Source organism: Martes martes, assembly GCF_963455335.1.
Source record: "Martes martes genome assembly, chromosome: X".
In the NCBI taxonomy this organism is placed as follows: Eukaryota; Metazoa; Chordata; class Mammalia; order Carnivora; family Mustelidae; genus Martes; species Martes martes.
In genome coordinates, this window is record NC_137897.1 from 29,449,077 (window position 1) to 29,476,706 (window position 27,630).

A 27,630-nucleotide genomic window follows, 5' to 3' on the forward strand; every position below is an offset into this window, starting at 1 on the left:
ATCAGGCTGTCTGCTCAGCGGAAGGCCTGCTTCCCTCCCCCCTGCCCCTGCCTGGCCTGGCCTGCCTCTCTGCCTACTTGTGATCTCTCTCTCTGTCAAATAAATAAATAAAATCTTTTTTTAAAAAATGAATTTTTTTTTTCTCATTTCCATTCTACATGAAACCCATCAACTGCATCAGTCCTAACCTGGGTGTCCCTAACTTCACCATCATTGGCATCATAAACATCCACATAGATAATGGGCTCCCAAAATATGCTCATTCTAAAAAACCAAAATTATATGATGAGATTGGACTTCACAGTCTCAAAATTCTGCACTAGTTTTCCTATCCTCATTCTAAAAAAGTGATGACCCAGTCATAAATGGATTTTTTTTTCCAATGTGCTTTATAAACTGGCTCAGTACCCAGGTCATTCTACAAAAGTGTATTTACATCATATTGCACCTGAACTATAGTACCAAAAAACCTAATACTGTATGGAAAAATACACTACATTTTTGGGAAAAAAAATAAATATATTTGAAAAAATATATTTCAAGTTCCACTGCAGAAATGTAGGTATAGATCTACCTCATCTAAAGTAGGTAGGAGAGAGACAAGATGGCGGGGAAGTAGGAGGAGGCGCCATTTCAACCTGTCCCCTAAAGTGAGCTGATTACCTACCAAAGAACCCTGATCACCCATGAAATCAGCCTGAGATTAGAATTATACACATCTGGATCTCTAAGGGGGCAGAAGACGCCAGTGGGCAGGTAAAGCGGAGTGGGAACATTGGACTGATATCGGAAGATAAACAAAAGGGGGATGGAGTCACCAGAAGTGACCCCTTGGAAAGTAATACCCCAATACGAGAGTGCCCTGTGACTGGGGACCAGCATTAACTTGTAGTCTGGCTGAAAGCACTCAAAAAGAGCAAAGGATCATGGGGGGAAATTGTGGGAATCGGGTGGTTAGGGACAGGGGTTTAAGTCCACCCAACCAGGACAGCCACCGCTAGTGCTGAGCCAGAGAGAGTGCAGCAAAGAAGCCAGGTCTTGGTCCCTGAGCCAAGGGCATGCCTGAGAGTGTCTGGGAGGCGGTGCCCATGAGGGTGAGGAAGCCTCACCAGCCGGCAAAACCACAGCCTTTTGCACTCTCCACGCGCGCCACGCAACCAGTCTGAGTCGCGCCCCACACCCTTCCCTGAGAGAGGTGCTTGCAGCCCGGTGCTCTCGGACCCGGAAAGTCTGAGCACTCCCAGCCCAGGCCAGCGGGAAAATCTCAGTGTGCGATCGCTGCTTGGAACCTCTCTGGTGGTCGGAAGCTGCCCAGACAGCCGTGGCTAGTATTTCTCGTGATTTTGGGTACAAGTGGGAGTTCCTGTGACCCCAGAGACTGTGACTGGGAACGTGCTCTGCCAGAAGCTGAGGGGGGGTTTATGTGCTCTGGAGCACCCAGAGGGGAACAGACTGAGGCTTCTCTCTGTGAGGGAGATCTGGGTGCAGTTTGCTTTCCTCTAAACCTCCAAAAACCATCAAAAGCCGACAAGGGGAGAGAAAACAAACAAACAAACAAAAAAAAAAACCTCCAGAGAACAAAAGGCTGAAAAACTGGTTTCCTCAGAGCCCACCCCCTTGATGGGGGCAGGAGGACTTAACTCTAGCAAGATTTCCTGAAAACCCACGCAGCAGGCCCCTCCCCCAGAAAGCCAACCCCCCTCCAAAAAAGACAAGAGGATAACCACCACTACATCATAGATACGACTTTTTTATTTTTATTTTTTTAAAATTTTTTTAAGATTTCATTTATTTATTTGACAGAGAGAGAGAGATCACAAGTAGGCAGAGAGGCAGGCAGAGAGAGAGGGGGAAGCAGGCTCCCTGCTGAGCAGAGAGCCTGATGTGGGACTCGATCCCAGGACTCTGAGATCATGACCTGAGCCGAAGGCAGAGGTTTTAACCACTGAGCCACCCAGGCACCCCCAACTTTTATTGTTAATTTGTTCCCACTATTCTGGTTCTTTTCATTTTTTTTTATACATAACTTTTTAACCTATTTACCATCACAGTAAGATGTCCAATACATTAAATTCCATAATAACCTTTTAACCTGAACTTTTGGATATGTATACCTGTGTTTTTCTTTTGCTTTTCTATTTTTTAACTTTTTAAATTTAATTTAATATTATTTTAGTTTATTCTTTTTTTTAATATTCATATAGAGATAAGCTTCAAAGTAATCCCCTTTCCCCAATCAATGCTACCCCTATAGGTAAACCAGTTTTTAATTCCCCTTTATCTTAGGAAATTTGAGTCCTTTAAAAAAGATATCAAGATACATCCAGGAAGAATCAAAATAACCTTCCTCGCACACACTGAGAATTTATAACCACTCTCCCATCTTTTTCTTCTGCCAGTGTTTCTGTGTATTTGTTTTTGTCCCGGTAGTATATAAACCTTATACTTGGGGTTCTTTTTAACGAGGTTCTTTTTTTTTGTTGTTTTTATTTATTTTTTTTTTCTCATGTCATCTACTTTTGTCAGTCCTTTTGTTTGTCTGTTTTTGTTTGTATACTTCATAAATCTTACCTTGGGGCCCATTTGAACTGGGCCTTCTCTTTTACTTTATTTTTCTTTTTTTTTCCTGTCTCTCTCTCTCTCTCTCTCTCTTTTTTTCTTTTTTCTTTCTTTTGGGTGGGGACTCTTGATTGCTCAGAAGCGTTCCAGGGTGCATCTTGCCTGCACCATGGTCGATACATTCAGCTACACATCCATTCAGCCATTTCTCACCAAAATGACTAGGAGGAGGAATGCCTAACAGAAGAAAAATTCAGAGACTGGGCCATCTGCATCAGAGCTATTGGATATGGACATAGACAGTATGTCGGAAAGGGAATTCAGGCTAACAATTATCCAGGCAATAGCTAGGTTGGAGAAAGCCATGGATGACAAAATGCAATTGATTAGGGCAGAAGTGAATGCCACCAGGGATGATGTTCACAATGTTCTCAATGAATTCCAATCTAATCTAAATTCTCTAAAAGCTAGGGTAACTGAGGCAGAAGATATAATTAGTGATCTGGAGGGCAAACAGATAGAGAAAAATGATCAGGAGAAAGCCTGGAACAAACAGCTTAGAAGCCACAAAAACAGAATTAGGGAAATAAATGATGCCATGAAATGTTCCAACGTCAGAATTATTGAAATCCCTGAGGGGAAGGAGAAAGAAAGAAGACTAGAAGATATAGTTGAACAAATTCTCTGTGAAAATTTTCCCAAACTCGCAAATGGAACCAGTGTTCATGTACTAGAGGCAGAAAGGTCTGCCTCCAAGATCATAGAATCTAGAAAGACCTCAAGACACCTGATAGTGAAAATGATGAACCATAATTATAGACAGGAGCTCTTGAAAGAAGCTAGGGCGAAGAAATTCCTTACGTACAGAGGAAAGCCCATCAGAATAACGTCAGACCTGTCCACAGAAACCTGGCAAGCCAGAAAGGGCCGGCAAGATGTATTCAGGGCACTAAATGAGAAGAACATGCAGCCAAGAATACTTTATCCAGCAAGACTGACATTCAAATGGATGGAGAGATAAAGAGCTTCCAAGACCGGCAAGGTTTAAAAGGGACTGACATTCAAATGGATGGAGAGATAAAGAGCTTCCAAGACCGGCAAGGTTTAAAAGGGTATGCTACCACCAAGCTGACACTGCAGGAAATATTAAGGGGGGGTTCTATAAAAGAGGAAAAATCCTAAGAATATCATTGAACAGAAATATAAGGAGACAATCTGTAGAAACAAAGACTTCACAGGTAACACGATGTAAATAAAAACGTATCTCTCAATAATCACGCTCAACGTGAATGGCCTAAATGTGCCCATAAAATGACACTGGGTTGCAGATCAGATAAAACGACAGGACCCATCCATATGTTGTCTACAAGAGACCCATTTCGAACGTAAGGATACACCCAGACTGAAAGTGAAGGGATGGAGAAGAATCTTTCATGCCAATGGGCCTCAAAAGAAACTTGGGGTAGCAATTCTCATATCCGATAAATTAGATTTTAAACTAAAGACTGTAGTCAGAGATACAGAAGGACACTACATAATTCTTTTTTTTATATTAAATTTATTTATTTATTTTAATAAACATATAATGTATTTTTATCCCCAGGGGTACAGGTCTGTGAATTGCCAGGTTTACAACTTTCACAGCACTCACCATAGCCCATACCCTCCCCAATGTCCATATCCCCAACACCCTCTCCCATCCCCTCTCCCCCCAGCAACCCTCAGTCTGTTTTTTTGAGATTGCTACCCCATGACCCAGCGATTGCACTACTGGGTATATATCCTAAAGATACAAACATGGTGCTCCGAAGGGGCACGTGCACCCGAATGTTTATAGCAGCAATGTCCACAATAGCCAAACTGTGGAAAGAACCTAGATGTCCATCGACACTACATAATTCTTAAAGGGACTATCCACCAAGAAGATTTAACAATTGTAAATATTTATGCCCTCAATATGGGAGCAGCCAATTATATAAGAAAACTGTTATTCAAGACAAAGAGTCATATTGATATGAACACATTAATAGTAGGAGATCTTAACGTGCCACTCTCAGTAATAGACAGATCATCCAAGCAGAAAATCAATAAAGAAACAAGAGCATTGAATGACACATTGGACTAGATGGACCTCATAGATATATACAGAACATTCCACCCTAAAACAACAGAATACTCATTCTTCTTGAGTGCACATGGAACCTTCTCCAGAGTAGACCACATACTGGTTCACAGATCAGGGCTCAACTGATACCAAAAGACTGAGATTATTCCCTGCATATTCTTGGATCACAATGCTTTGAAACTGGAGCTCAACCACAAGGAAAAGTTTGGAAGGAACTCAAACACCTGGAAGCTAAAGACCATCTTGCTTAAGAATGCGTGGATCAACCAGGAGATCAAAAAAGAACTTAAACAATTCATGGACACCAATGAGAATGAAGACACTTCATTCCAAAACCTATGGGATACAGCAAAGGCGGTCCTAAGGGGAAAATACATAGCCATTCAAGTCTCCCTCAAAAAAATTGAAAACTCCAGAATACACCAGCTGTCTTTACACCTTAAAGAACTAGAGAATCGGAGGAGACAAGATGGCGGGGAAGTAGGAGGAGGCGCCTTTTCAACCTGCACCCTAAAGTGAGCTGATTACCTACCAAAGAACTCCGATCACCCATGAAATCAACCTGAGATCAGAATTATACACGTCTGGATCTCTATGGGGGCCAGAAGACGCCAGTGGGCAGGTAAAGTGGAGTGGGAACGTCGGACTGATATCGGAAGATAAACAAAAGGGGGAGGGAGCCACCAGAGGCGACCGACTGGAAAATAATACCCCAATACGAGAGTGCCCGGCATCTGGGGACCAGCATTAACTTGGAGTCTTGTTGAAAGCACTCAAAAGAGCAAAGACTCGCACGGGGAAATTGTGGGAATCGGGGCGGATAGGGATAGGGGCTTAAGTCCCCAGACCCAGGGCAGCCTCCCCTGGCGCTGAGCCAGAGAGTGCGGCGGAGAAACCTGGTCTTTGTCCCGGAGCCGCCAGTGCGCCCGAGAACGGGTGGAGTCCGGCTCCCGTGAGGGGCTGGGAGCCACACCAGACGGCAGAACGCGCACCTTAATGGAGATGCGCGCGTGCCTCAACCTCCCCTGAGAGAGGTGCACGAACGCCCAGCCTGGTGTTCTGGGACCCACGCGGCGATAGACCCACGCGGCGATAGAGCCGATAGAGCTGGAGGCGCCGCGCCCCAAACCATCCCCTGGGAGAGGTTCGCGCAAGCCCTATGCTCTTAGCCCCAGCCAGCGGGAAAATCTCAGTGTGCGATTGCTGCTTGGAACCTCTCTGGCGGTCTGGAGCTGCCCAGACAGCCACAGCTGCCTTGGTTTTGCGTACAAGCAGGAGATCCTGCGTCCCCAGGGACCGTGACTCAGAACCTGCTCTGCCAGCGGCCCAGCGGCTGCAGCACCTGCAGGGGAGCAGACTGAGGCTTCTCTCTGAGAGGGAGGTTGGGGTGCAGTTTTCTTTCCTCTAAACCTCCAAAAACCATCAAAAGCTGTCAAGGCGAGAGAAAAGAAGTGAACAAACATAAAAACCTCCAGAGAACAAAAACCTGAAAAAAACGTTTTTCTCAGAGCCCACCCCCTTGAGGGGGTCGGGAGGACTTAACTCAGGGAACATCATTGACTGAAAACCCACGTGGCAGCCCCCTCCCCCAGAAAACAAATCAGGGAAAAAAAAAAAAAAAGACTACAAGAGAACAACCACCACTACTTCATAGATACAACTTTTATTTTTAATTCTTTCCCACTATTCTGGTTCATTTTTTTTCTTTTTTTATATAGATAATTTTTTAACCTATTTACCATCACAGTGAGATGTCCAGTACATCAAATTCCATGATAAACTTCTAACCTGAATTTTTTGATACATACACATGTGTTTTTCTTTTGCTTTTCTATTTTCTTAATTTTTAAAAAAATTTTTAATTTAGTTTAGCCCAGTTTATTCCTTTTTTATTTTTATTTTCTAATATTCATATAGAGTTAAACTTCAAGGTAACCCCCTTTCTCCAAGCAATGCTACCCCTATAGGTGAACCAATTTTTAATCCCCCTTTTTCTTAGGAAAGTTGAGTCCTTTAACAAAGATATCAAGATACATCCAGGAAGAATCAAAATAACCTTCCTCGCCCACACCGAGAATCTATAACCATGCTCCCATCTTTTTCTTCTGCCAGTGTCTCTGTGTATTTATGTTTGTCCGGATAGTATATAAATCTTATACTTGGGGTTCTTCTTGACGAGGCTCCTCCTTTTTTTTGCTTATATATATATATATTTTCTCTCGTCATATACTTTTATCAGTCTTTTTGTTTGTCTGTTTTTGTTTGTATACGTCATAAACCTTACCCTGGGGCCCATTTGGGCTGAACCTTCACTTTTATCTTCCCTTTTTTTCCTGTCTCTCTCTCTCCCTCTTTTTTCTTTTTCTTTTCTTTTTTCTCTCATTTGGGTGGGGAATCCTGAGTGCTCAGAAGCGTTCCAGGGTGCACCTTGACTGCACCACGGTCAATACATCCAGCTACATCTGTCCAGTCATCTCTCACCAAAATGACTAGGAGGAGGAATCCCCAACAGAAGAAAAATACAGAGGATGGGCCTTCTGCAACAGAGCTAATGGCTATCAACATAGACAATATGTCAGAAAGAGAATTCAGGCTAACAATTATCCAGGCAATAGCTAGGTTGGAGAAAGCCATGGATGACCAAACAGAATTGATTAGGGCAGAATTGAAAGCGACCAGAGAGGAGGTTCATAATGTTAGGGCAGAGCTGAAGGCCACCAGGGATGAGGTTCACAACGCTCTCAATGAGTTCCAATCTAATCTAAATTCTCTAAAAGCTAGGGTAACTGAGACAGAAGATAGAATTAGTGATCTGGAGGACAAACAAATAGAGAGAAAGGATCAGGAGGAAGCCTGGAACAAACAGCTTAGAAGCCACGAAAACAGAATCAGGGAAATAAATGATGCCATGAAACGTTCCAACGTCAGAATTATTGGAATCCCTGAAGGGGAGGAGAAAGAAAGAAGTCTAGAAGATATAGTGGAACAAGTTTTTCATGAAAATTTTCCCAATCTTGCGAATGGAACAAGTGTTCATGTACTAGAAGTAGAAAGGTCCCCCCCCAAGATTATAAATTCAAAAAAAACATCCAGGCACCTCATAGTAAATTGAGGAATCATAATTGTAGATACAATCTCTTGAAAGCCGCTAGGACAAAGAAGCTCCTTACATACAGAGGAAAGCCCATCAGAATAACGTCAGACCTGTCCACAGAGACCTGGCAAGCCAGAAAGGGCTGGCAAGATATATTCAGGGCACTAAATGAGAAGAACATGCAGCCAAGAATACTTTATCCAGCAAGACTGACATTCAAAATGGATGGAGAGATAAAGAGTTTCCAAGACCGGCAAGGCTTGAAAGACTATGCAACCACCAAGCCGACACTGCAGGAAATATTAAGGGGGGTTCTATAAAAGAGGAAAAATCCTAAGAATAGCATTGAACAGAAATATAGAGACAATCGACAGAAAGAAAGACTTCAAAGATAACACAAGGTCAATAAAAACGTATCTCTCAATAATCACTCTCAATGTGAATGGCCTAAATGCACCCATAAAACGACACAGGGTTGCAGATTGGATAAAACGACAGGACCCATCCATATGTTGTCTACAAGAGACCCATTTTGAACCTAAAGATACACCCAGACTGAAAGTGAAGGGATGGAGAAGAATCTTTCACGCCAATGGGCCTCAAAAGAAGGCCGGGGTAGCGATTCTCATATCAGATAAATTAGATTTTAAACTAAAGACGGTAGTCAGGGATACAGAAGGACACTACATCATTCTTAAAGGGACTATCCACCAAGATGATCTAACAATTGTAAATATCTATGCCCCCAATATGGGAGCAGCCAATTACATAAGAAAACTATTAATCAAGATAAAGAGTCATATTGATATGAATACATTAATAGTAGGAGATCTTAACACGCCTCTCTCAGAAATAGACAGATCATCGAAGCAGAAAATCAATAAAGAAATAAGAGCATTGAATGACACATTGGACCAGATGGACCTCATAGATATATACAGAACATTCCACCCTAAAACAACAGAATACTCATTCTTCTCAAGTGCACATGGAACCTTCTCCAGAATAGACCACATACTGGGTCACAAATCAGGGCTCAACCGATACCAAAAGACTGAGATGATTCCCTGCATATTCTCAGATCACAATGCTTTGAAACTGGAGCTCAATCACAAGGAAAAGTTCAGAAGGAACTCAAATACCTGGAAGCTAAAGACCACCTTGCTTAAGAATGCTTGGATCAACCAGGAGATCAAAGAAGAACTTAAACAATTTATGGAAACCAATGAGAATGAAGACACTTCACTCCAAAACCTATGGGATACAGCAAAGGCGGTCCTAAGGGGGAAATTCATAGCCATCCAAGCCTCCCTCAAAAAAATTGAAAAATCCAGAATACACCAGCTGTCTCTACACCTTAAAGAACTGGAGAATCAACAACAAATCAAACCAACTCCACACGTAAGAAGGGAAATAATCAAGATTAGAGCAGAGATCAACGAGGTAGAAACCAGAGATACAGTAGAACGTATCAACGAAACTAGAAGCTGGTTTTTTGAAAGAATCAATAAGATCGATAAACCATTGGCCACACTAATCCAAAAGAAAAGAGAGAAAGCCCAAATTAATAAAATTATGAATGAAAAGGGAGAGATCACAACTAACACCAAGGAAGTAGAAACAATCATCATAAGCTATTATCAACAGTTATATGCCAATAAGCTAAGCAACCTAGATGAAATGGATGCATTCCTGGAAAACTATAAACTCCCAAAATTGAACCAGGAAGAAATTGACAACCTGAATAGACCGATATCTAGTAACGAGATTGAAGCAGTGATCAAAAACCTCCCAAAAAACAAGAGCCCAGGACCTGATGGACTCCCTGGGGAATTCTATCAAACTTTCAAAGAAGAAATAATACCTATTCTCCTGAAGCTGTTTCAAAAAATTGAAGCAAAAGGAAAACTTCCAGACTCTTTTTATGAAGCCAGCATTACCCTGATCCCCAAACCAGGCAAAGACCCTACCAAAAAGGAGAATTTCAGACCGATATCACTGATGAATATGGATGCTAAGATTCTCAACAAGATCCTAGCAAACAGGATCCAACAGCACATTAAAAAGATTATCCACCATGACCAGGTAGGATTCATCCCTGGGTTACAAGGATGGTTCAACATTCGCAAATCAATCAATGGGATAGAACAAATCAATAAGAGAAGAGAGAAGAACTACATGATCCTCTCCATTGATGCAGAAAAAGCTTTTGACAAAATCCAGCATCCGTTCCTGATTAAAACGCTTCAAAGTATAGGGATAGAGGGAACATTCCTGAACTTCATCAAATCTATCTATGAAAAACCCAGAGCAAATATCATCCTCAATGGGAAAAAGCTTGCAGCCTTCCCATTGAGATCAGGAACACGACAAGGATGCCCACTCTCACCACTCTTGTTCAACATAGTATTAGAAGTCCTAGCAACAGCAATCAGACAACAAAGAGAAATAAAAGGTATCCAAATTGGCAAGGAAGAAGTCAAACTCTCTCTCTTCGCAGATGACATGATTCTTTATATGGAAAACCCGAAAGACTCCACCTCCAAACTACTAGAACTCATACAGCAATTCAGTAATGTAGCAGGATACAAAGTCAATGTCCAGAAATCAGTGGCTTTCTTATACACTAACAATGAAAATACAGAAAGGCAAATTAGAGAATCGATTCCATTTACTATAGCACCAAAAACCATAAGATACCTCGGAATAAACCTAACCAAAGAGGTTAAAGATCTGTACTCGAGGAACTACAGAACACTCCTAAAAGAAATTGAAGAAGACACAAAAAGATGGAAGACCGTTCCATGCTCTTGGATGGGAAGAATAAACATCGTTAAAATGTCTATACTGCCCAGAGCAATCTATACTTTTAATGCCATTCCAATCAAAATTCCACCAGTATTTTTCAAAGAGCTGGAGCAAATAATACTAAAATTCGTATGGAATCAGAAGAGACCCCGAATTGCTAAGGAAATGTTGAAAAACAAAAATAAAACTGGTGGCATCACGTTACCTGATTTCAAGCTTTACTACAAAGCTGTGATCACCAAGACAGCATGGTACTGGCATAAAAACAGACACATGGACCAGTGGAACAGAGTAGAGAGCCCAGATATGGACCCTCAACTCTATGGTCAAATAATCTTTGACAAAACAGGAAAAAATATCCAGTGGAAAAAAGACAGTCTCTTCAATAAATGGTGCTGGGAAAACTGGACAGCTATATGTAGAAGAATGAAACTTGACCATTCTCTTACACCGTACACAAAGATAAACTCGAAATGGATAAAAGACCTCAACGTGAGACAGGAATCCATCAGAATCCTCGAGGAGAACATAGGGAGTAACCTCTTTGATATCAGCCACAGCAACTTCTTTCAAGATATGTCTCCAAAGGCGAAGGAAACAAAGGCAAAGATGAACTTCTGGGACTTCATCAAGATAAAAAGCTTCTGCACAGCAAAAGAAACAGTCATCAAAACAAAGAGGCAACCCACGGAATGGGAGAAGATATTTGCAAATGACAGTACAGATAAAAGGTTGATATCAGGATCTATAAAGAACTCCTCAAACTCAACACACACAAAACAGATAATCATATTAAAAAATGGGCAGAAGATATGAACAGACACTTCTCCAATGAAGACATACAAATGGCTACCAGACACATGAAAAAATGTTCATCATCACTAGCCATCAGGGAGATTCAAATCAAAACCACATTGAGATACCACCTTACACCAGTTAGAATGGCCAAAATTAGCAAGACAGGAAACAACGTGTGTTGGAGAGGATGTGGAGAAAGGGGAACCCTCTTACACTGTTGGTGGGAATGCAAACTGGTGCAGCCACTTTGGAGAACAGTGTGGAGATTCCTCAGGAAATTAAAAATAGAGCTTCCCTATGACCCTGCAATTGCACTGCTGGGTATTTACCCCAAAGATACAGATGTAGTGAAAAGAAGGGCCATCTGTACCCCAATGTTTATAGCAGCAATGGCCACGGTCGCCAAACTGTGGAAAGAACCAAGATGCCCTTCAACGGATGAATGGATAAGGAAGATGTGGTCCATATACACTATGGAGTATTATGCCTCCATCAGAAAGGACGAATACCCAACTTTTGTAGCAACATCGACAGGACTGGAAGAGATTATGCTGAGTGAAATAAGTCAAACAGAGAAAGTCAAGTATCATATGGTTTCACTTATTGGTGGAGCATAACAAATAATATAGAGGACAAGGGGAGATGGAGAGGAGAAGGGAGTTGAGGGAAATTGGAAGGGGAGGTGAACCATGAGAGACTATGGACTCTGAAAAACAACCTGAGGGTTTTGAAGGGGCGGGGTGGGAGGGTGGGGGAACCAGGTGGTGGGTATTAGGGAGGGCACAGATTGCATGGAGCACTGGGTGTGGTGAAAAAACAATGAATACTGTTACGCTGAAAATAAATAAAAAATTTAAACCCCCCCCCAAAAAAAAAAAAAAAAACTAGAGAATCAACAACAAATTAAGCCAACTCCACACACAAGAAGGGAAATAATCAAGATTAGAACAGAGATCAATGAGATAGAAACTAGAGATACAGTAGAACGCATCAATGAAACTAGAAGCTGGTTTTTTGAAAGAATCAATAAGATCGATAAACCATTGGCCAAACTAATCTAATAGAAAAGAGAGAAGCCCCAAATTAATAAAATTATGATGAAAAGGGAGAGATCACAACTAACACCAAGCAAATAGAAACAATCATCAGAAATTATTATCAACAGTTATATGCCAAGAAGTTAAGCAACCTAGATGAAATGGATGCATTCCTGGAAAACTATAAACTTCCAAAATTGAACCAAGAAGAAACTGACAACCTGAATAGACTGATATCTAGTAACGAGATTGAAGCAGTGATCAAAAACCTCCCAAAAAACAAGAGCCCAGGACCTGATGGACTCCCTGGGGAATTCTACCAAACTTTCAAAGAAGAAATAACACCTATTCTTCTGAAGCTGTTTCAAAAAATTGAAGCAGAAGGATAACTTCCAGACTCTTTTTATGAAGCCAGCATTACCCTGATCCCCAAATCAGGCAAAGGCCCCACCAAAAAGGAGAATTTCAGATCAGTATCACTGATGAATATGGATGCTAAGATTCTCAACAAGATCCTAGCAAATAGGATCCAACAGCACATTAAAAAGTTATCCACCATGACCAGGTGGGATTCATCCCTGGGTTGCAAGGATGGTTCAACATTCACAAATCAATCGACGTGATAGAAACAAATCAATAAGAGAAGAGAGAAGAACCACATGGTCCTCTCAATTGATGCAGAAAAAGCATTTGACAAAATCCAGGATCCATTCCTGATTAAAACACTTCAAAGTATAGGGATAGAGGGAACATTCCTCAACTTCATCAAATCTATCTATGAAAGACCCACAGCAAATATCATCCTCAATGGGAAAAAGCTCACAGCCTCAGGAACACGACAAGGATGCCCACTCTCACCACTCTTGTTCAACATAGTATTAGAAGCCCTAGCAACAGCAATCAGACAACAAAGAGAAAAGGTATTCAAATTGGCAATGAAGAAGTCAAACTCTCTCTCTTCACAGATGACATGATACTTTATATGGAAAATCCAAAAGACTCCACCCCCAAACTACTAGAAACTCATACAGCAATTCAGTAATGTGGCAGGATACAAAGTCAATGTACAGAAAGCAGTTGCTTTCTTATACACTAACAATGAAAATATATAGAAAGGGAAATGAGAGAATCAATTCCATTTACTATAGCACCAAGAACCATAAGATACCTGGGAACAAACCTAACAAAAGAGCTAAAGGATCTGTACTTGAGGAACTACAGAACACTCATGAAAGAAACTGAAGAAGACACAAAAAGATGGAAGACCATTCCATGCTCATGGATCAGAAAAATAAACATTGTTAAAATGTCTATACTGCTGAGTGAAATAAGTCAAGCAGAGAAAGTCAATTATCATATGGTTTCACTTATTTGTGGAGCATAACAAATAACATGGAGGACAAGGGTAGATGGAGAGGAGAAGGGAGTTGAGGGAAATTGGAAGGGGAGGTGAACCATGAGAGACTATGGACTCTGAAAAACAACCTGAGGGTTTTGAAGGGTCGGGGGATGGGAAGTTGGGCCAGCCTGGTGGTGGGTATTAGGGAGGGCACGGATTGCATGGAGCACTGGGTGTGGTGAAAAAACAATGAACATTGTTACGCTGAAAAGAAATAAAAAATTTTAAAAAAATGTCTATACTGCCTAGAGCAATCTATACTTTCAGTGCCATACCGATCAAAATTCCACTGGCATTTTTCAAAGAGCTAGAGCAAACAATCCTAAAATTTTATGGAATCAGAAGAGACCCCGAATTGCTAAGGAAATGTTGAAAAAGAAAAACAAAACTGGGGGCATCACATTGCCTGATTTCAAGCTTTACTACAAAGCTGTGATCACCATGACAGCATGGTACTGGCATAAAAATAGACACCTAGAGCAGTGGAACAGAGCAGAGAGCCCAGATATGGACCCTCAACTCTATGGTCAAATAATCTTTGACAAAGCTGGAAAAAATATACAGTAGAAAAAAGACAGTGTCTTCAATAAATGGTGCTGGGAAAATTGGACAGCTATATGTAGAAGAATGAATGTCGACCATTCTCTTACACCATACACAAAAATAAACTCGAAATGGATAAAAGACCTCACCGTGAGGCAGGAATCCATCAGAATCCTAGAGGAGAACATAGGCAGTAACCTCTTCTGTATCAGCCACAGCAACTTCTTTCAAGATTATGTCTCCAAAGGTAAAGGAAACAAAAGCAAAAAATGATTTTTTGGGACTTCATCAAGATCAAAACCTTCTGCACAGCAAAGGAAACAGTCAACGAAACAAAGAGGCAACTCACGGAATGGGAGAAGATATTCGCAAATGACAGTACAGACAAAAGGCTGATATCCAGGATCTATAAAGAACTCCTCAAACTCAACACACTCAAAACAGAAAATCATGTCCAAAAATGGGCAGAAGACATGAACAGACACTTCTCCAATGAAGACATACAAATGGCTATCAGACACATGAAAAAATATTCATCATCACTAGCCATCAGGGAGATTCAAATTAAAACCACATTGAGATAACACCTTACACCAGTTAGAATGGCCAAAATTAGCAAGACAGGAAACAACATGTGTTGGAGAGGATGTGGAGAAAGGGGAACCCTCCTACACTGTTGGTGGGAATGCAAGTTGGTGCAGCCAATTTGGAGAACAGTGTGGAGATTCCTTAAGAAATTAAAAATAGAGCTTCCCTATGACCCTGCAATTGCACTACTGAGTATTTACCCCAAAGATACAGATGTAGTGAAAAGAAGGGCCATCTGTACCCCAATGTTCATAGCAGCAATGGCCACGGTCGCCAAACTGTGGAAAGAACCAAGATGTCCTTCAATGGACAAACGGATAAGGAAGATGTGGTCCATATACACTATGGAGTATTATGCCTCCATCAGAAAGGATGAATACCCAACTTTTGTAGCAACATGGCCGGGACTGGAAGAGATTATGCTGAGTGAAACAAGCCAAGCAGAGAGAGTCAATTATCATATGGTTTCGCTTATTTGTGGAGCATAACAAATAACACAGAGGACATGGGGAGATGGAGAGGAGAAGGGAGTTGAGGGAAATTGGAGGGGGAGATGAACCATGAGAAACTATGGACTCTGAAAAACAATCTGAGGGTTTTGAAGGGGCGGGGGATGGGAAGTTGGGCCAGCCTGGTGGTGGGTATTGTGGAGGACACGTATTGCATGGAGCACTGGGTGTGGTGCATAAACAATGAATTCTAGTACACTGAAAAGTAATTAAAATAAACAAAAAATTAAAAAAAATAAAGTAGGTAGGGGGCCTACAAGTGGTTACAAATAAGAAAGGTCAGAACCTTGCCAGTCCAAGGGAGGTTTGCACACCAGTAGGATGAGGACCATCTGGGAGCTTGTTAGAAATGAATCTCAGTCTCTGCCCTAGATTTACAGAATCTGATTCTGCATTTCAGCAAGCTTCTCAAGTGAATTCTATGCAATTTGAGAAGCACTAGTATATAAGGTTAGCCCTAACCCGCTTAAACCTACCTTCCCTCTCTTCCAAGTGGCCTTATAAATATCTGGTTTCTTTTATTTCAGCAAGTATTGCCAGTGAATGATCTGGTTCTCCATTTCCCTTAGCCACCAATAGTTGCCCATTACCAAGGTTTTTCTTATCCTTGGTCCTGTATAAATAGAATGTTATCTTGTAAATTTTCTCCCCTCTTCTTACCCCTAAAGAAATCGTATAGCACTTGGGAGTTTTTCTGAAGGTTTATATTTTTGTGATGATGGAAAAAAACACAATAAAGAAGATACTTTCTAGGTCTTCAACCTATCCTTTCATTCCTTCATCGATTTCCATCCACCATTCCCTTCCCCTCTCCTTTCCCCCCTCCCTCCTTCACTCACTTCCCCACTTCCTTGAAATCTAATTCACCTGCATTTAGAAAAACAGTTGGGTTAATTTGTTCCTGGCATTCAATTACAGAAATACGGGCCGAGAAAACAACTGGAGAAGAGTATTTGGTGTAAGAAATGGGAGCAGGAATAAGGAGATACTCCGGAGTCCCCTTGGCAGTCTGTATACTAGCAAAATAAAACAGCTTATTTCTCTATCTCTTCCCTTTCCCTTCACCATTACCAGATGTCACCCTGTACCCATCACTCTAGGCTAATCCGGGGTATGATAAAAAGCTGGACTCATGAGAAAGAAGATAGGAAACTGCTTCAAGAGATAAAGGCCTAGGATGGATGAGAAGAGTACCGACGAATGAAAACTGATACCAGCTGTGTCTGAATGGAAAGGAAGTCCTTATGAAGAGAGGCTGTGAGTTGAGTTATCAATCTGATTGACTGGTTCTGTGTAGTCATTTATTTAAAGGCTACCCATTGATCAAAGATGGTTGATCTATTTATTACCATGAACAATGAACCATCCCTGGCATACTACATTATGAAGACAGTACCTTGCAGCAGGCCATTCAGAGGCCAGAGTTAATTTTCCAGCAAGGATCCTGAAACATCAGTAGTTTCTACTCAAGTGACTTTAACATTGTCCACAGATTTCTGTCATTGAAAAAATATACATATTTAAAAACTAGGGCTCAAGCAGAATATAGGTCAGATCCCTTTAGATTTAGTTTCGAAAATTATGTTTGTACATTTAAGTAAGCATGAATAAAATACAAGTTCAATTCTAGTTCAAATAGGGTCACTAAATGGTTGGCTTTTGGTTTTCTAATTTGCAGTTTAGTACATATTTCAAAAAAATATTTCCAGAGTTCAGCAAATTATTGTGGTCCATCCCAGTTTTGGACTCATGTTTCAGTACAATTACAGTTCCTGTTCGATACCCAGGGGTAGTGGTATATTGTAGAGTGTGGTTTATTTTTGCTATCTTGGTTTGGCATACATTCTAATCCACAACATGACAACATTGTTTTCCTTCTCACTAGTCTCCTGGTTAATCCAAAGTATCTAAACAGAAATCCGAAGGTCCCTGTGTTTGCCAAAACAAATTAGAATCTTATATTTGTCAGGTAACAAAATGTCAAAGATTGGCATAATGCTTGGATTTTTGTCTTGGCTGTGTTTTTTCTCCCAGAGATCCCATGAGGCAAACATTCCCAATCAAAGTCGTCAAATGTTAAAAGCTTAGAGTGTCATTTTTGAGAGGGGAGACCTGAATGTGTTGAGCAAATACCTAAATGCACCTTAACAAATACCATTCACATAGATTCATCTGGACTCACCTTATTAATTTGTGATTTGGTTGTCTTTCTTCCTTTTAAATTCCTGGCAACTCTAATTTTGTTTGTCTGCACATTCTGGTGTTTGCTTTCCACCTGCTCTGACCTAATTTCTGCTGGACTTGATTTAATATCTACCATCAATCAGTCCTTCCCAAAGGCATGCCTTTACCACATGCTTTGCATTATGCGTGAAGCTATATCATTCTTAAGTTCTTTATCCTTCCCCAATGTCAGGCTCACTACTTAGGTCTCCCACACTACCCTCCCTGCCAATTTTTTCCTCTTACTTGACCAACTTACTCTATGTTCAGGTCTCTACACAATGTCAACTCTTCAGAGAAGCTTTTGCTAACTCTTTCTCAAGTGGCTTACTGACTTTGTGATGTATTTCTATTTCATCTTGAAACAGCCATAGTGAATCTAGTGTTATAATCACAGGTACTACAATTGCATCTGAAAGGCTCTTGAACAATCAGACTCCTTCACTTACCGCCCTATCCCCAGATCATAGTACCGCAGTTTTCCAAAGCGTGATTTCCAAACCAACAGCAACAGCACCACCCAGGAAGCATCACCTGAAGAAATGAGAATTATTGTTAGAAGATTATTAAAGGTTGAGATTGAATGAATAAATGAATCAGGTTCAATATTAGGATATCAAAGCCCTGTTTACTCCTGTAAATAACTGGGCAATGATACCTGTAGCCAGTATATAGGGAGAAGCAGAGAGAGTGCTCTTTGAGCTTAAGGGGAAAAATAACAGTACTTTGAATATTATCCAAAGACACACAATAAAGAGAATATGTGTTAATTAGAGCTGTAGCAGGTCAGCAATGGACATGTAAAGCAAAGAGACACAAACCTGGGCAATGATCATCCAAACTCTATCCAAGGAAGACACTATTTTGACCAATGAATTGAGCCACTGAAGTCCCACTGGGAAGTCTATTACTTTTAGAGATTATCTCAAACCAAGGCATGTCATTAACTAGTCTACTACTGCCTCTTAGTGTTCTGATAATTTTTAATTTATCTTCTCATGCATGTCTATGTACTGGAGACAGGTCACCCAGCCCACTTGACTACTGTAAATGGAACCCATGTCTCAAATGTCAGCTTTCTCTGCTGAGTGGCCAAGTCAAAGTTTGTTGGCACTATTCTTTTGTGTTGTACTCTGAGAAGCCCTTTTGTCATGCTTACCTTCCTAACAATCCTGAGATGAGTACTGCTATTCTCTCATTGATGAGGAAACTGAGGATCAAAGAGGTTAAGCAAGATGTTCAAACTGCACAGCGAAAAAGTGGGAGATCCAGGACTTGAACACAGACCAAGGAAGGAATGGAACTCATGAATGAAGTGGAAGTGTGATGGGCAAGAAGGAATACTAAGTTCGAAATGTCAGTGAATTTAGGAACTTGTGATAGAAACTTAAGTAAAGGCAACAAGAGAACAAGAAAAACCTGCCTGTTGAAGAGTTCCCTGTATTTAAAGTGGACCACAGGAAACTTAAGCTGTTTCTACTTCAGTTTTCAAACCTAATTTGCCCTTGAGGTGACCAGAGTTTGTTCATTTGAAACAAAGGGGAATGCTGCATCCGTGATTTCCAATGGTAGTGGTATCACCTTGCAGAAGTGTTTGGGAAATGCTGAATGACATTTTTGTTGCCAGAATGCTCAGCACACTTGGCATTTAGTAGGAGGAATCATCCGTATTGTATATTGGGCAGAGCCACCCAACAAAGCTTCCCACATTCTCTACCCAAATTTCAGTGATCTCTCTGGATATTCTTGCAGGTAAAAATCCAGTTGCTGACTCTCTGAACATAGAGCCTAATGTAGCCTTCTTTAAAAGAATACTGTGCACAGTGGTTCACCATTTTCAAAGAATTATATCATCTGAGAATATGCCAATCATTATGAACTTACCCCAATAGCACCATTGTTTCACGCAATATCTGTATACACTATGATTCTCAGTGTAAGAACAAGCATCTGACTATAGTCATTAGGTCTTCCAGTCTGGCTGTGCTGAGGAAAAAAAAGCATAATATTTTTACTATGAATTTATTTTTCTTTTTACATTACACTTAGGATATTAACATATATGCAACTATGTTGAAGCTAGATTAAATTACCTAAGAATTTTATTTTAGGAAGATAAAATATGTGTTTTTAAATTGGGGCATTAGTTCTCATGGGGTTGAAAACCTATCTGTAAAATACTCTGAGAGAAACCATTACACACAGCAAGTGTCTTACATAATTGTTATTGTTCAATCATAATTTTAAACAAATAACACTTATACAGAAAAAGGCAACTCTGCAAAAGAAAAAAAAAGGCATTTCTATACAAAGACATAAAATAATACAGTCTAGCATTTATTGGTCAAAAAAATTCACTTTGGAATTGAGATTTGTGTTTGTGAGGAGTAGAATTGTTTTTCCTATCATTCACATTCAGTTCATGGATACTTTGTTTATAATCCAAGGAAATTTTAATCTGGTAACCCACCAGATTTGAGACAGTTTACTTGAAACCCATCCACTTACACTCTCAGAATTGCCATGTGCACCCTTCCAAAACACAGAGGTTTCAATTTTTATACAGTCCTCCATTTAGCAAAGTGAAATCAAAGTAATTCTTGTATGGTAAAAGACAAATTACAATGTGTAAAGGAGAACTCCACTCTTTAGATCTGCAAATTCTCTAACTGCAGGCTCAGGGAAAAATTCTCTGATGGACTTTGACAGGACAGCCACTTCCCCAGTATTAGAAGGAAAAGGAGGATTTACTGAACATTTTAGAGTCCTGATGAAAATGCCTTCGTTTCTTTCGTCGTGCATATTTATTACCCTTCAGATCACTGCTTTGTGGTGCCAACATGTGTCTCTGTCACAGGATGGAGCACAGGAAATTCTTGTTCTGAAACAGATGATGAGGAAAAATCAGACAGCATTTGAAACAAGAACATGAAGATGAACAAGACCTTCCAAAATGACATATCACTGAAAGCAGAGCAAAATAACACCAACACGGCTGATTGCTGAAAGGGGAATTACATCAGATAAGAACGCCCATGAGAAAGTAAAAGAGTGAAATGCAGCAAAACATTTCTGGGAAGTTTGGGAAGTCTGCGTCCTCAAACCAGGCTGCACAGCCCACTCACCTTGGGATCTTTGAAAACTACCAACACCCAGTCCCTAATCCCGGGGTTCTGATATAAATGGTCCAGGGGGTGGGGCCTAGGTGTCAGTATAAGCTCCTTGGGCAGCCCTAATGTTCAAACAGGTTTAAGAACCACTGACCAGGCAATGCATCAGTATCTCTGTGGTTCTGCCAGAAAGAACTTATGGGAGATTAGTACTAATTTGAGCATTGCCCGCCATCCGACTATAATTTTGCTGTATGTACTTGTGTCTCGGTGACCATTTTTCCAATAGTGATGGCCTTTGCTCCTTTCTTCCTTTCCTTCCTATCCTTAAACTGGTATATTTATTAAGTGTTTAGCTGCTGTTGGTAATACCCCAGTCACTGTGCTAGGCACTGAGGAAATAAAATCTAACAAGCTTTATTCTCTGGTGCCAAGATGCTTACAATCTAAAGTTCTTAACAAGGCATGGAGATGGTCCAGGCTACACTGTGCAAAATTATATATTAGGTCGCTACACATAGTGAAGCACTCCATCAAAAATAACAAATCTATCACATTTTTGTCAGGAGAACTGTAAGTTTCTGTACCTTGGCTCTTACTATCTTCATATTATATTTTGATTTGCATTTGCTTAGTTTTAGCCTGAATTTATGATAGTTCTTGACAAAGAAGGAAATGTCTCATACCTAACAAAAGGAAAACTTAGTGTCTCTGTCTGACATTTAGAGAGTAATTTAGTGGTATCTCAAGATTTTCATGGGTAGATGGAGGCTCGTTTCCACTAATTTGAAATGGAAAGTTACATCATGTACTCTTAAAAAAGGAATTAGCCTTAGATCTTGACCGAGGCTATATTCCATATATTAGTCCAATGCCCAGATCATTTAGGAATAGTTATTCTACTTCAAAAATGGACACCTGTGCCTCTTTTCTCAATCAGTGCTTTCTAATTTTATTATTTATTAATTTTTGCCCTCCTTTCTTTCTAATTTGCATACTTTCCACAAATATGGAACTTCTTTGAAATTAAAAACAGAAGGCATTCCAATTATCTTGATTGTTGTGATGGTATCACAAGCGTTTGCATATGTCCAGACCCATCAAACTGTACATATTAAATATGTTTGGTTTTTGTATATCAATAAAGCTGTTAAAAACAAACAAAACAAAATGATGAAAATCATACATAAGGGCTGTGATATCACTGGAATTATTTTTAAAACTAAATCTAGGATGGAGTGGAAACAGAGGTGTAACATGGATAAAATGATAGAAGATTTCTTTAAAAACCACATTAAGGTGGGCACCTGGGTGGCTCAGTGGATTAAAGCCTCTGCCTTCAGCTCAGGTCATGATCTCAGGGTCCTGGGATCCAGCCCCGCATCGGACTCTCTGCTCGGCAGGGGGGCCTGCTTCCTCCTCTCTCTCTCTCTTTCTGCCTGCCTCTCTGCCTACTTGTGATCTCTGTCTGTCAAATAAATTAAAAAAATCTATTTTTAAAAAAAGAACTACATTAAGATCAATAAGAAAAGCTGAGTACTCTCAGGCCTTAGAAATATACTCTCTTAAATTTGCTACAAGGATCAGAACAAGCATTTTCACCTGGGACCGTTATTCTGCTATGTTCTCATGTGCTGGAGCAGAGCTAAGGTCGTTGGGCAGGGAATTACAATTGCTGACCCAACTGCACCCCACTATGCCCTAAATGAAATTCTACAATAATGAGAAGAATATAAATACCCTGCTTAGTGCCCAGCAAACTTTAAAATTTATTTATCTCATTAGTTAAAAATGTCTGAACACTCCCTTTAATGTAATTTCATTTATATACACAGTTACATGCATGCACATATAATAAAGCACATAAAACATAAGCATTCGTACTGAAATGTAAAAGAATGAGATAAAAAATATAGAGTTTTGTTATTTTCCTTCCGCACTCCTGTAGATCTTTTGTAATCTCTACTTAGGACACCATTACTCCATTACTAGGACACCTCCTACTACTCCATGCCCATTACTAGGACACAATTTCTGAGGCCATAATGGTTAGGGTCAGATGGAGGAGCTAACAAAGGCTAACTCCTTCCTTTTTAGACAAAACTGAATTTTAAAATTTTAAGGGAACTATTTTATTAATATTCCAAGGATCAAAAATATAGGACAAACTTAACTTCCTAATACCAATACTTACTATAGCCTAGTCCTGGACCTCTGAATTTTCATTCTGCTTTATATTGCTCTTAATTAATATTTCCCTTAGTATGGGGGTGCCTGGGTGGCTCAGTCGGTTAAGCGTCTGACTGTTGGTTTCAGCTTGGGTCATGATCTCAGGGTCGTGAGACTGAGCCCCATGTTGGGCTCCCATGCTCAGCCAGGAGTTGGCTTGAGATGTCTTCCTCTCCCTCTGTCCCTGCTCATGCTCACTCGCGCTCTCTCTCTCTCTCTCTCTCTAAAATAAATAAGTAAATCTTTTTAAAAACACATTTCTCTTACTATGAAAACAAATTGATGTTTGCTCGAACCTGGTAAAGAGCTAGAGATTACTTTTATTGATAGATGAGGAGAGAGTTTCGATATTATCATATATAGTAGAAGTTCCTGACTAGAACCTTCCCATCAGATCGTCGGCCAATTAAGAGGGGCTGACTGAGGTTTTTCATAGGTAGGTGAATCGCTAATCTTCAAGTCATAAATATTTAGCTATAAATGTTTAAATGTCTTCATCTGTAAGACATTTTCACAGCCAGGTTCATAACTTCTACACCAGAGTCTTGTCTTCTAATATTCTCTGACATTTGTTTCAAGGGAGTTTAAAACCACATGATTCAATACAATAAAAGCATGATCTTTGATTTTTTTCCTTTGTTACTGTTTTATTGCAATTTCAGTTGCAGAAAGTGGAATTACTAACACACTTAGGATACGGTACTCTCATTTGTCTACTTCAGCATTTTCCTTTTCTTTGCCTACGTTAAGCCCCAAGCCCCTTTTCTACTTTCCTCCTGTAAATATATATTCACTCTACTTTGTTTGACACCTTGGATAGACTTATAAAATACATAGCAGTGATTTGTGCTTGCATGTGTTTTCTTTTGTAAAATGTAGCATTTAGCTTTATTTCTTCTTAAAAAATTAACCAGTTTTCCCCAAACTAAGCAATTTGTTACTAAACCAGTGGTTCTCAAGATTTTTAGTCTCAGCAAGCTTTATACCTTTCACTTGATGAAACTAAAAAACATTTGTCTTTGTGGGTTATATCTATCAATATTTATTTTTTACTGTTGGGGTGCCTTGGTGGCTTAGTCAGCTAAGCCTCTGCCTTTGGCTCAGGTCGTGATCTTGGAATCCTGGGATCAAGCCCCACGTTGGGCTCTGCACTCAGTGGGAAGTCTGCTTCTCCCTTTCCTCTTCCCCTCCACTTATGCTGTTTCTCTCTCTCACTCACTCTCTCTCTCTCTCTCAAATAAATAAAATCTTTTAAAAAATACTTATACTATTATAACTTAAAACTGAAAAATAATTATTAATTTGTAATTGATTTAGAAATGCTTCTGATCTTACAGACCTTGTGAAGGAGCATCAGAGACCCCCAATGCTTCTGCGGACCACTTATCATATTTCACCTTTCTCCACACATGTCTGGTTCTAAGCTCTCCTTTTAATTCCATTGATCTATTTATTTTTTGCTCTTTGGTTGTATAAATGAGATGAGAGAAACTATAAATTATGTAAAAGATATGACAGCATACCAGAATTGAGCCCTGTGTTTCAGAAATTTTATGTGACCATTTGTGATTTACCTGTCACCTCTGGAAATCAGTTCATTCACCTGTAAATCAGGAGACGAAGAAGATATTTCATAAATACTTTCCTGCTCTCTCATTCTTTGATATAGACAAAATCCAGCACCAGCCAACCTTACAACTCACTGAACACTGAAAATTCATCTTGCCTTCCACCCACCAGTTGCCATTTCCTCATGAATATTAACTTATTTTCCACTTTAATGTTAATTTGCAGCAATAAGTATTCTGAGGATTAAATAAATTAAGACATGTTGAACACTTAGAACAGGAGCTCCAAAATAAACCAGACATGGAAAGACGAATACTGTATGATCTCACTTATATGTGGAATCTAAAAAAATCGAAATCATAGACCTAGAGAGTAGCACGGTGGCTGCCAGGGGGTGGGGGTGTGGAGGAAGTGAGGAGATGTTGGTCAAAGGGTATATCAACTTCCATTTATAAAATGAGTAAGTTCTCGGGATCTAAGGTTCAACATGGTGATTATGGTTAATTGTACTATACTGTGTACCTGAAATCTGCTAAGAGAGTAGAGCTTAAGTGTTCTCACCACACGCAAACAAAATGGTAACAGTGTGACATGATGACTACACATAATTATGAGTTAGAAAAACTCACCACGGTCACCTGTTGAATATTTGGGAAAACTCCAGTGTTTCCCTCCTATGTGTCTTTCTACTTTACTTTTGTCAGCAGCTAGCCCCCAAGACCTGACCTTTACAGCCCACCTGTTTATACTCACTGACCTTTCCCCCACCTTTTTCCTTAAGCTCTTCTTTCCAGTTTATCTCCTAACTCAGGCAGACGTAAAGTGTACTGCCCTCTCGTGCAATAGTGACTGCCGTGACAAGACCTCCAGCCAGCCCAGAACACCCAGACCTGTTTGAGTTTAACCCCTGACTTGTGCGGGTGCAGACAGACCATGGAGTGACCTCTAGAATGACCTACAATCACCTTTACCCCATTCTAATACTAAAATCTCCACCCAAGGAGGAGCCTCAGCCTCATTTACATAACATATGATGTATGTCTAGGCATGTTTCCTGAAGGCATGTGTGGGACCTTCTGCTTGCCTCTATGTACAATGACAAGGCTTCCCTATCTAAATATTCATCCTAACCCTAAATAAAAGGAACCCATCTACCCTCACACTGGGGGAGTCATAGCTTTGGAAGCCATATTTTTGCGATCTTGTAGCTCCAAAGAGTTTTCTTCATGGGACCTGTCGCAGTTTCTGACTCACTAAGTAGTGAACTGACGTTGGCTTACACTTTCACACTACTACCACACTCACACAGAACCATTTGCATCTGACACTTTCACTCACCAACTGTGAGGATTTTCCCCACAAGAAGCAATTCTCTGTGATTCCAGTTGCAGAGATTCGGCTAGGTCCAAGGACCCAGGCAGGGTCCCCCAGGACCAGTCAAGAGTTCCAGTTCTCGGCTTCATGCAGGATAGAAATCAAGCATGAGCCAAGAGGAAGGGAGAGCAGAGTTTATTAAAGATATGGGAAGAGTGTCAGTATAGACAGAGCCTCTGGGATACCCTGAAAGGAAAGAAGAGTGCATCTCTCTTTTCTTGGGGCCTGGGGTTTTTACTGAGGACGGTAGTCTGGAGTACATGTCTTTATAGTAATCCAGGAACAAAGATGAGTGTTTAGGTGTCCCCCATAAGTCACTTAAGCCTGGAACCAAGGGTCTTGATGAATCAGGGGTATTGGAAAGTGGTCATGATGAACCCACCGGGTCACTCCTTAGATGTTATTTATGGGGCTGGAAGACTCCAAGGAAATCCTTGACCTTTACAGGGGGGACATACATTATCATTCAATAAGGCATGTGTAAGACAGGGGTGCAGGTCCTAGCAAAAAGAGTAGCAGGAAAAACAGCAAAAAAGCAGTTTTTCATGGGTCTTTTTAGTTTCTCTGTCTCACTACAGTTTACTCAATTCTGACACTGTATGACTGGAGATACCATCAGATCCCACAGATTGAAGGCTCAGACCCATAACAGTGCCCTCTTTCAGATCCAATCACAAGTACAGTGCTTCTGACCCATACTTCTGATGCACTGGCTATAGATCTGAGGTTCCTCCAGCTCCCTCCTTGGATTTGATTAGTTTGTTAGAACAGTTCACAGAACTCAGGAAAACTGCTCACTTACTGTTTACCCATTTCCTGTAAAAGGTTATGAGAGGGGATGCTGGGGAACATTCAGATGGAAGAGATAAGTAAGGGCAGGGACACTCTGGGTATGCCATTCTCCCTAACCTCCATGTGTTCACCAACCCAACAGCTCTCCTAACCCTGGCCTGTTGGGTTTCTATGAAGGCTTCAGTACAGAGGAATGATTGATTAAATCATGGGCCATTGTCAACTGATTCAACCTCTAGCCCCTCTGCCCTCCCACAGATCTGTGTGAAGGGCTCTGGGTGGCAAGGACTAAGAGTTCTAACCTTCTAATCACAGGGTTGGTTCCCCTGGCAACCAGTTCCCATCCTTAGGTTTACCCAAGGGCTTTCCACAAGCCAGATCATGAGCATAAGAAAAGATACCTTTATCACTCTGACCATGGGAAATTCCAAAGATTTGGGGAGCTCTGTGCCAGGAGCAAGATGGAGGACCCAGTATGTATTTATTACAAATCACAGTATCACAATTAACTTGATTGTGGTGATCATTTCACAATGTATACGTACATGAAGTCATGACACTATACAAAAAAAAAAATCACATTATACAACCTAAATATACACAGTTTTTGTCTCTCTAATTTGTCATATCTCAATGAAGTTGGAAAAAATAAAATAATGTAAAATAAAAACTGTAGCTGGCATATGCTATGTTCTCAGTAGATATCAGATATTGTTTCTGTTATTATCAATGATGTCACTGTAATCACATCATTTGGAAACATCTGTTCAGGAGGGACAAATTAGAAGGTCCAGCTCATGAACCTCACTGTTGTGGAGTTGTGGGGTGCAATGGCCAAAAAATAATTCTCAAGATGCTGTATTTAGTAAGTTT